We start from the raw sequence: 12,392 nt of genomic DNA, 5'->3' as shown, positions 1-12,392 counted from the left end.
AAAAAAGAAAGGGACTGAGAAAATATTTGAAGAGATTATAGTTGAAAACTTCCCTAATATGGGAAAGGAAATAGTCAATCAAGTCCAGGAAGTGCAGAGAGTCTCATACAGGATAAATCCAAGGAGAAACATGCCAAGACACATATTAATCAAACTTTCAAAAATTAACTACAAAGAAAAAATATTAAAAGCAGCAAGGGAAAAGCAACACATAACATACAAGGGAATGCCCATAAGGTTAACAGCTGATCTTTCAGCAGAAACTCTGCAAGCCAGAAGGGAGTGGCAGGACATATTTAAAGTGATGAAAGGGAAAAACCTACAACCAAGATTACTCTACCCAGTAAGGATCTCATTCAGATTCGATGGAGAAATTTAAAACTTTATACACAAGTAAAAGCTAAGAGAATTCAGGACCACGAAACCAGCTTTACAGCAAATGCTAAAATTTCTTGTGTTTCTCTAGGCAGGAAACACAAGAAAAGGAAAAGACCTACAATAACAAACCCAAAACAATTAAGAAAATGGTAATAGGAATATAAATATCAATAATTACCTTAAATGTAAATGGATTAAATGCTCCAACCAAAAGACACAGGCTGGCTGAATGGATACAAAAACAAGACCCATATATATGCTGTCTACAAGAGACCCACTTCAGACCTGGGGACACATACAGACTGAAAGTGAGGGGATGGAAAAAGATATTCCTTGCAAATGCAAATCAAGAGAAACCTGGAGTAGTACTTCTCGTATCAGGCAAAATAGACTTTAAAATAAAGACTATTAAAAGAGACAAAAAAGTACACTACATAATGATCAAGGAATCAATCCAAGATGAAGATATAACAATTGTAAATGTTTCTGCACCCAACATAGGAGCACCTCAATACATAAGGCAAATGCTAACAGCCAGAAAAGGGGAAATCAACAGTAACACAATCATAGTAGGGGACTTTAACACCCCACTTTCACCAATGGACAGATCATTCAAAATGAAAATAAATAAGGAAACACAAGCTTTAAATGATACATTAAACAAGATGGACTTAATTGATATTTATAGGCCATTCCATCCAAAAACAACAGAATACACTTTCTTCTCAAGTGCTCATGGAACATTCTCCAGGACAGATCACATCCTGGGTCACAAATCAAGCCTTGGTAAATTTAAGAAAATTGAGGTCATATCAAATATCTTTCCCAACAACAATGCTATGAGACTAGATATCAATTACAGGAAAAAAAATCTGTAAAAAATACAAACACATGGAGGCTAAACAATACACTGCTTAATAACCAAGAGATCACTGAAGAAATCAAAGAAGAAAACAAAAAATACCTAGAAACTAATGACAATGAAAACACGATGACCTAAAACCTATGGGATGCAGCCAAAGCAGTTCTAAGGGGGAAGTTTATAGCAATACAATCCTACCTCAAGAAACAGGAAACATCTCAAAGAAACAACCTAACCTTACACCTAAAGCAATTAGAGAAAGAAGAACAAAAAACCCACAAAGTTAGCAGAAGGAAAGAAATCATAAAGATCAGATCAGAAATAAATGAAAAAGAAATGAAGGAAACAATAGCAAAGATCAATAAAACTAAAAGCTGGTTCTTTGAGAAGATAAACAAAATTGATAAACCATTAGCCAGACTCATCAAGAAAAAACGAGAGAAGACTCAAATCAATAGAATTGGAAAAGAAAAAGGAAAAGTAACAACTGACACTGCAGAAATACAAAGGATCATGAGAGATTAATACAAGCAACTATATGCCAATAAAATGGACAACCTGGAAGAAAAGGATAAATTCTTAGAAAAGCACAACCTTCCGAGACTGAACCAGGAAGAAATAGAAAATATAAACAGACCAATCACAAGCACTGAAATTGAGACTGTGATTAAAAACCTTCCAACAAACAAAAGCCCAGGAGCAGGTAGCTTCACAGGCGAATTCTATCAAACATTTAGAGAAGAGCTAACACCTATCCTTCTCAAACTGTTCCAAAATATAGCAGAGGGAGGAACACTCCCAAACTCATTCTATGAGACCACCATCACCCTGATACCAAAACCAGACAAAGATGTCACAAAGAAAGAAAACTACAGGCCAATATCGCTGATGAACATAGATGCAAAAATCCTCAACAAAACACCGGCAAACAGAATCTAACGGCACATGAAAAGGATCATACACCATGATCAAGTTGGGTTTATCCCAGGAATGCAAGGATTCTTCAACATATGCAAATCAATCAGTGTGATATACCATATTAACAAACGTAAGGATAAAAACCATATGATAATCTCAATAGATACAGAAAAACCTTCTGCAAAAATTCAACACCCATTTATGATCAAAACTCTCCAGAAAGTAGGTACAGAGGGAACCTACCTTAATATAATAAAGGCCATATATTACAAACCCACAGCCAACATCATTCTCAATAGTGAAAAACTGAAACCATTTCCTCTAAGATCAGGAAGAAGACAAGGTTGCCCAGTCTCACCACTATTATTCAACATAGTTTTTGAAGTCCTAGCCACAGCAATCAGAGAAGAAAAAGAAATAAAAGGAATACAAATTGGAAAAGAAGAAGTAAACCTGTCACTGTTTGCAGATGACATGATACTATACATAGAGAATTCTAAAGATGCTACCAGAAAACCACTAGATCTAATCAATGAATTTGGTAAAGTAGCAGGATACAAAATTAATGCACAGAAATCTCTTGCATTCCTATACACTAATGATGAAAAATCTGAAAGACAAATTAAGGAAACACTCCCATTTACCACTGCAACAAAAAGAATAAAATACCTAGGAATAAACCTACCTTAGGAGACAAAAGACCTATATGCAGAAAACTATAAGACGTTGATGAAAGAAATTAAAGACTAACGAAACAGATGGAGAGATACCATGTTCTTGGTTTGGAAGAATCAACATTGAGAATATGACTATACTCCCCAAAGCAATCTACAGATTCAATGCAATCCCTATCAAACTATCAATGGCATTTTTCACAGAATTAGAACAAGAAATTTCACAATTTGTGTGGAAACACAAATGACCCCAAATAGCCAAAGCAATCTTGAAAAACAAAAATGGAGTTGGAGGAATTAGGCTCCCTGGCTTCAGACTATACTACAAAGCTACAGTAATCAAGACAATATGGTATTGGCACAAAAACAGAAATATAAATCAATGGAAAAGGATAGAAAGCCCAGAGATAAACCCACGCACATATGGTCACCTTATCTTTGATAAAGGAGGCAAAAATATACAATGGAGAAAAGACAGCATCTTCAGTAAGTGGTGCTGGGAAAACTGGACAGCCACATGTAAAAGAATGAAATTAGAACACTCCCTAACACCATACGCAAAAATAAACTCACAATGGATTAAAGACCTAAATCGAAGACCAGACACTATAAAACTCTTAGAGGAAAACATAGGCAGAACAGTCTATGACATACATCACAGCAAGATCCTTTTCAACCCACCTCCTAGGGAAATGGAAATAAAAATAAAAATAAACAAATGTGACCTAATGAAACTTCAAAGCTTTTGCACAGCAAAGGAAACCATAAACAAGATGAAAAGTCAACCCTCAGAACAGGAGAAAATATTTGCAAACGAAGCAACTGACAAAGGATTACTCTCCAAAATATACAAGCAGCTCATGCAGCTCAATATCAAAAAAACAAACAACCCAATCCAAAAATGGGCAGAAGATCTAAACAGACATTTCTCCAAAGAAGATATACAGATCGCCAACAAACACATGAAAGGATGCTCAACATTACTGATCATTAGAGAAATGCAAATCAAAATTACCATGAGGTATCACCTCACATTCGTCAGAATGGCCATCACCAAAAAATCTACAAACAATAAATGCTGGAGAGGGTGTGGAGAAAAGGGAACCCTCTTGCACCGTTGGTGGGAATGTATATTGATACAGGCACTGTGGAGAACAATATGGAGGTTCCTTAAAAAACTAAAAATAGAAGTACCATATGACCCACCAATCCCACTACTGGGCGTATACTCTGAGAAAACCATAATTCAAAAAGAGTCATGTACCACAATGTTCACTGCAGTTCTATTTACAATAGCCAGGATATAGAAGCAACCTAAGTGTCCAACGACAGATGAATGGATAAAGAAGATGTGGCACATATATACAATGGAATATTACTCAGCCATAAAAAGAAACAAAATTGAGTTATTTGTAGTGAGGTGGATGGACCTAGAGTCTGTCATACATAGTGAAATAAGTCAGAAAGAGAAAAACAAATACTGTATGCTAACACACATATATGGAATCTTGAAAAAAAAAAAGTTTCTGAAGAACCTAGGGGCAGGACAGGAACAAAGACACAGACGTAGAGAATGGACTTGAGGACACGGGGAGGGGGAAGCGTAAGCTGGGACAAAGTGAGAGAGTAGCATTTACGTATATACACTAACAAATGTAAAATAGATAGCTAGTGGGAAGCAGCTGCAGAGCACAGGGAGATCAGCTCAGTGCTTTGTGATCACCTAGAGGGGTGGGATAGGGAGGGTGGGATAGGAAGGGTGGGAGGGAGACGCAACAGGGAGGGGATATGGGGATATATGTATACATATAGCTGATTCACTTTGTTATACAGCAGAAACTAACACAACATTGTAAAGCAATTATACTCCAATAAGACGTTAAAAAAAATAAAAAGAAATGAAGGAAAGAGTTAAGAGCTGGGAGTATAGATAAAATAGAATTGTCCATCAGTTTGTAATTGTTGAATCTGAGCAATGGGTACAATGGGAGTTCATTAAACTTTTCTGACAGCTTTTATAAGTGCTTATAACTTGCCATAAGAAAAAAAAATTTTAAGGAGATACAGAAATGCGCACAAAAATAAAACGTTTCTTGAACTTATTTTAGCTGGCTCTAACAATCACATCACAATTTCAAACTCTAATACAGCCAACACTTGAAGGTATGAAGAGGCTTGACCTTTATTATTTTTTCCTTTCAGATATAAATTTTCTTTGCCCTTTCTAATCTTGTAACTAATGAGCTCTTCAGTTATACTTATCATTCAGCATTTTAAAACCAAAGTTCCTTTCAGGATAACCCTTCAAAATGCCCTTTATCATCACCAATTTTCTTCTCAGCCCTACTCCAGCACTGCTAGTATCTAGAACTAAACCGTCTTATACTATTGGTTGTAAAAATGTCCACTTTGAAAAGTGAACTCTGGTGTCTAAATATCACAACAACCCTTCAAATTCCTTTATAAATTATTCCAAATGTTGTCTTCTTATTATGGTAGCATATTCTGTACTTTTGGCTTTGCTCACTGAAAGCAATACTAGGTCTTTGAATGAGGAGTCTACTGTTCTTTCTTTTTTCCTTTCCTTACTCAGTAGTACTACTATGGGAATACTTATTCACTCCTACTCAACAAATATTCAGGACCTACTGAGTGCTCTGAGGAGGGTATGAAAAAGGAAGGCAATCGTTGCTTTAAATTTGATCAGATCATAGGAAAGAAAAATATTTTTAAAACTAGGAAAGATTAGTAAGTTAATAATAATTTAGTCTGAAGTATATGTAAATTTAGTTAATACTAAATGTTCTAGATAACCTTTGAAAAAAAACCAATCTTCCACAAAGTTTTAAAATTAAATTATTTCAATTGATGAAGATGAATCAGAACAACTTTCAGGGCAAAGTGAAACAGTACTAGATTTAAAAATGGAGATCAATATAACGTATGAAGCAACTCCTGTTGTGCAGAAGTGCTGGATAAGGCTTATTGGAATGAAATAGAATGAAAAAGACTTCATTCGATTAGATCCATTGGATTGAATGCATTGACTGGGTTGCTGGAGTTGAATTGATTGGGTTTAATTTAAAAAGAGAAGAGCCTTTTCTGGGAAATAATGAGAATAAGAGGATGGGTAGATATGAGACCACCAGAACAAGGAGCTTGAGTTTGGCTCGTTAGATCTTTAGAAAGAGCTGTGCATTCTTAAACTATGATTCACAAAATTAAAACTATGATTCAAATTTAAATTAAGCAAATAGTTACTGAACACAGTCTAGCAGGCACTATTAACTTTATAATTCTGGTTAAGAAAAATTATCTCAAGTAGCTCTTTTAGGATGAACTTGAAGAGGAATAGACTGAAGTGACAGAGTTCAATAAGAATGTCATTGAGTTCCTCCAGGCATGAAATAAGAAGGTTCTGATCAAGCAGTGAAAAGCAGACTGCCAGGATTTCAGTAACTTGACCCCTATTGTTGAGGACCAAGTCCAACCAAATTTATACCAAATTCTGTTTTATACCAAGAAATATTATAGTAAAGTTCTAATGTATTAATATTAAAGTAGCCTTGCAGTCAGTTTGCTTGGTGAATATTTTACACTTGTCACCCTCTACCACGAGTATCAACAATAGAAAATAAAATAAATCACCCACGTTTTCCTTTACTGTCCAACAAGCAGAATTATTCAATAGAGAACATTTTTTAACAGTGTAGTGAGTTCCCAAATGGACCATAACCCAGAATGTCTAGCTAGTTGATCCTCCGGCTTCAGGCTCCATTCCTATTTGCATCCATTAATTTGCAAAGGGTATTGAAGCCTTCTGAGAAAAGAACTCAAAATAGTTTGCACTTGTAGCTGAAGCAAAGAGAAGAAGGAAGATCTAAGAGATCCTAACAAGGAGTACTCTAGAGTTTCTGGGAGACAATTCATTTTTGAGGAAAAAGTCCTTAGGCGTAGTGAGTTGGACTGAAGTATGTCTGAGACATTTATAGTTTAGAGTGTAGCCTGGTAGTTGTTAGTGAACTGAAGTCAAAACCAGCCATCCTGGGGTGTATGTATTACTAAAGAAAAGTCAGCATGCAGGACTGAAAGAGGTGTGTGAATAAATTCAGCAGTACCTTGGTGCCCAATGTCTCTCCTTAGAAACAGGGGAGAGGACCAATTTCTTAGACCTTAAAATACTGGTAAAGGCAGTCCTGTGGAGGCAAGACAGAGGAAACAGCAACCAAATGAGGCATCAAGCACTAGTCCAGGATGAAGGGACAATAAAGCCAACAGCAGTTTCAGGGAGCTTCAAGAATTTGCTAGATAATCTTGGGGACCTCCTAAAGTTACAGCAAGGAAAGGAAATCTCCAATAGAAATCTGAGGGTATACAGTTACGCATACTTGTATCAGGGACTATCAAAACAGCAAGATTCTGATTAACACAGAGCTGCCAATAAGGTGAACAAGTGATGAATAAATTGCAGTTGTATCACAAGATCCTAATCCCTTCATCTCTCAGAGCAGACAGAGCCCTGGGCAGCCAAAGCCCCACCCTCCACCCCAGCAGGAGAAAAACACCTTCATCTCTGGCTGCTCCAGGACAAGGCACTACTTGCAGCCAAGGAGGTGCTCTATCACCTGGCTAGATGAGAGCCCCAGACAACGGGCCTATGGAGCTGCTGGAGGGGTGTTCTAGGAACCAAGAAGAAAACCGGAACGAAGGCATGGGGGAGTTCAGGGTGGGACGGAGATTGAGGATGCGGGGCAGGGCCTAGATCTAGTAAGTGCAGCTCCATGCAAATAGCATGGTGTCTCTCTCCACATGTATGGGATAATGTTCTCCGTGGCTGATGTGACCTTTACTAGTGACATCCAAGCTGGTGTCAGGGTGACTGCCCCAACAATGTGTGCACGTCCTATAAGTGAGAACGTCATCAACGCTTCGAAATGTTTAATACGAAAAATTCTATTGCATTCACAATCTGCTCACATTATCCCAAGAAACTGCCATATTTCACTTGCTAATAAAAGAAAGAGCTGTAAATTTGTTTAAAAATAATTCCAAATCTTGTGCATTCTTGCACAGCTGTGAAAAAATTTTATCACTGTCCGTTGGAACAGTCTAGATGATGAGGGAGAATTCAATTGCTTTATTCAACACATATTTAATTGAACATCTATTATATGCCAAGCACTGCTCTGGGTGCTGGGGATTCAGTAGTGAAGAAAAGAAACAAAAATTTATGCCTTCTTGGGATAGGTCAGCAATGAACACTTATGGTATGTATGTATGTATGTATGTATGTTGCCTATTGTACACTGGTCTCTCCTCCATTTATGAAAAATTTGATTACCAGACTCATAGTCTTTCTTTCCAATCCAAATCTGCCATTATCCTGACGGAATCCAATGCCCAACATGAGGGCAATTCAGCCAATATTCTAGCGTCTCACCTCCTTGACCATGTCATGCTTAATGATGCTCAATTCTACTCCACTGGCTTTATTACTTCCCATATTCCCACAGACATACTGTTGAAATGTGTCACTACCAGAAAATAAAATTTCTTATTCAGATGTCCCAGTCATTTATCCCAATCGCCACCTATCCTTCCAGTGAATTTGCCCAATTACTCTCACAACTGATCTACAACCTCATAGGTAGAAACAGTCCAGAGTTTCAACCATTCTCTTTCAATATCCAGAACTCTTTGGCCCCATGTTTCTTTCATTCCTCCCATCTGGCAAAACCTCAACCTAGAATTAATCCATGTGTCTGCCTTCCCCAATCCTGTACCCAACAAAGCACAAATATCAGACAGAGCAAGAAATATTTACAGGAGAGTGACTAGGCAAGTTTATAGAGTACAGGTAGAGGGTTATTCATAGGACAGTAGAATTACAGGAGAGAATGTGTTATAAATAAGCTTCAAAGCTTTTCCTAATGAATTTACTGGTTAAACTAAGGGAGAAAAAAAGACTCATTCATTCCCTCCATACTCATTAAGAAATTTGGATAATTGTAACTAGTACCAGCTAAAATTTCACTTTGCTCCCCCCAAAACATAGCTGATTAGGAAACTATCGAAAGTGATTAGCCTCATTAAAGTTGAAGGCCAAGAAATTCTTTACAGATAATTATAAAACCACTTTATGGGTAAAAACTGCTAAACATGAATAAGATAATTACCAAAAATACATTTATATGATTTTTTAAGACACAGCCTAGGCGCTTCCCTGGTGGCACAGTGGTTAAGAATCTGCCTGCCAACGCAGGGGACACGGGTTCAAGCCCTGGTCCAGGAAGATCCCACATGCCACGGAGCAACTAAGCCCGTGCAGCACAACTGCTGAACCTGCGCTCTAGAGCCCGCGAGCCACGACTACTGAGCCCATGTGCCACAACTACTGAAGCCCGCGCACCTAGAGCCTGTGCTCTGCAACAAGAGAAGCCACCGCAATGAGAAGCCTGTTCGCAACGAAGGATCACCTCCGCTTGCTCCAACTAGAGAAAGCCCACACGCAGGAACAAAGACCCAATGCAGCCAAAAATAAATTAATTAAAAAAAAAAATAGCCTACTTTATGCTTTCCTGCCCCTGTCAGCAATGTGACTACAGGCCCTTAAAAATAATAAAACTGCACTTTTAAAATTAATGTTCTAAGTCAACTTGTTACTAAAAGAGGCAGCCTTTTCTCCCAATTAGGATAATGTAGACTTGTTTTACTGCATTTAAAGAGGGTTTCTGCAGGTGTGGTCAACCATAATTAAGTTAGATTTTCAAAGTTATTGAGAATGCTACTCATTTGAGTAAAGATAATCATTAAACAACGTGTTAAAAGTTCTTTAGTTTCATTGTTTTTAGGTGAAGTTGTAATTCTAAAGTGAGGAAGTTGAAATTTGTTTTTAACAAGAAATAGAATAATGTTCAAATGTGCATTGTCCTTTACCCAGAGACACCAAGAACCACTCCCAACTATAACTGCATGCAACATATTTGCAACCACTGTTGCATGAAATCTTATCTGAAATCTCCTGTTGGAAAAACCTGTAGAGCCAGTTCCTGAGCCTCTCAAAAAAAAAAAAAAAAAAATCAGCCACAGTACTTTTAATGTAACCAAAAACAGTATTCTTGAGTTTATTCTCCAGTCTTGACCACTATAGAAAATTGGCTATTTCTACAAAAAAAAAAAAAAAAACCCTTTCAAAGGATATAATTTATCATTATTAAAGACATTTGAAAGAGTATACTCTGAGGAATAATTCTAACAGAGGTTTCAAACATATTTTGAACAATAAGAGTGTCATTTAAATAAATATGTATCATCCCAGTGAGGCTGCTTAAGGAAGTAATACCCAGTGAGAGGTCAAAGTTCTAATGTATTTATAAATAGGTCATACCACTGGATAGTCACACTTTTTACTTATTCAAAAAATACTTATTGAGGACCTATTTTATGCCAGCATTGTATGAGGAGCTAGGTCTACAGTGGTAAACTGAGATAGTCTCTACACTCATGGAGCTTAAAGTGTAGCGGGGCAAACAGACATAGGTGAATTAGCAAAGAAGTAAGAGTATAAAAAGTATGTGCTACAAAGTGAAGGAACAGAGTGAAGAGGTAAAGGACTTCAGTGGGGCTGTCTCAAGACAGATCGGTCAGGGAAGTCTTCTTAAAGGGGGTTACATGTGAGCTGAGATCTAAAGGCTAAGATGGAGCCAGTCATTTGAAGCAAGGTGGAAGCTCTGAGGTCCAGCCTGAATAAAGACCCAAATGAAGGAAAGGCTGATTGATTCCAAGGAACTGAAAGATCATGACTGTGGCCGAAGCACAGAGAGACAGGAGGATAGAGGAGAGATACGGGACCAGTGAGGCAGAGGTGACCAGGCTATGCAGAGCCTGGTGTACCTTGTTTAAGAAGTCACTGGCACAAGAATGTACGCTAATTTAAAAAAAAAAAAAGGACTATAAAATGGTCTGTGCATGTTGATTAAAGGTATGTAAAATGCTTTGCAATTATAAAGAGATCACAGAAATATTGAAACCATTTGTGTTTGAAGATAAAATATTTTAGTATTTTCTTTTAGAACTGGTTAACCAAATAATACTATGATTACATTTAGATAAAGCAATGTTTTACTATAATGTACCTGAAAATCTCATTCTCTTAACTAAAGATTCGCTTTAAAATCTTGGCTACACTAATTACTTTAAAATCTTGGCTACACTAATTGCTAATTGCTGGCTGTAGCAAACCCTGTTGGCATTTCACTTACATTCTGTCAATCCCTCTTATTAGCGCTGGGGATCAATCCTCCTGACTCTATGTATTTTGTTGCTAACTGCTCGTTATGGAAACCTTAGATTTGCCCTTGGACTTTGAAGCTACCTACAGGTGAGAGTCAGAGGGACCCAGGAGTCTGTTGTCCTTCACAACTTGTGCTGAGTATAAACACCTAGTTCATCTTCCCTGGAATGACAACACTGTGAGGTGCAATGTGTACTTCAGAGCCCCAGGGGTGTTAGGCTGAGACCAGGACTTTTACTGGAAAGCAAACCTTTGGTTGGCTTCTTCCCCCAGTTCCTTCCTGGATTCTCTTGGGAATGTTCTAGCACACCAGTTGAACCCAAATCCTCAGCTCAAATTCTTTTTAAGGAATAACTAGATATAATCATTCCTTAATTTATACATGCACGCTTTTATTTATTCACCTACGCATTCTTTCACCTATCTTTATTGAGCCCTTACCAGGTAGTGTGCACCATGCAAGGCAATTCGTGTATAATGAAAAAAGATGTTTTAGTCTACCCCTACATCTAAGTATAACACATCCTAAGTTAATGAAGTTGCCTGTATTTGATTAATCAAATAATCTGTTTTATGTGATTAATCAAATTAGTTAAATGAAGTTATTTGTACTTGATTATATTTAATCAGCTAACCAAAAATAGAAGGTACAGCTAAAGATGTAATGTTTTCAGAAATGTCCATACTCTAAATTGTTCCTGAAATAAATACATCTAACCCCATGGGGCTGGCCTCTAACACTTGGGAAAATTCATGTGCCTAATTAGTGAAACATTCATACACACACACATTCACACAAAGATTCATTCACATACACACTTATATACTCTCTTACATTCACATTTGTTCTCAATCTTTTTCTCACCCTCTCACATTCACAATCTGCCGAAAACTTTCTTACACGTGCTCTCTCTCTCGTGCGCGCTCTCTCTCTCTCTCTCTCCTTCTGTATTCTCTGGTGTATTCATTCTTTATCTCTCTCACATACTCTTTATTGAACACTCACCTATACTTTCTCCCTTTCGTGCTGATTCTTATATACACTTTGTCTGGCATTCATACTCTTACACTCTCACATGCTCACACTGTTCCACAAACATATTTTCCCACAGTCTCACACTCATTCTCATACACTTATCACTCTCTCTTACATACTCTTTTACACACCCAACTCTCATACTCTCAGATACAATCTTTTACTTTTTCACACACGCACACACACACACATACACGTGCTACATATTATGGTCCTATTTTCCTAGTTTTA

Source organism: Balaenoptera physalus, assembly GCF_965194825.1.
Source record: "Balaenoptera physalus genome assembly, chromosome: 6".
Lineage (NCBI taxonomy): Eukaryota > Metazoa > Chordata > Mammalia > Artiodactyla > Balaenopteridae > Balaenoptera > Balaenoptera physalus.
This window is presented reverse-complemented; position numbering follows the sequence as displayed.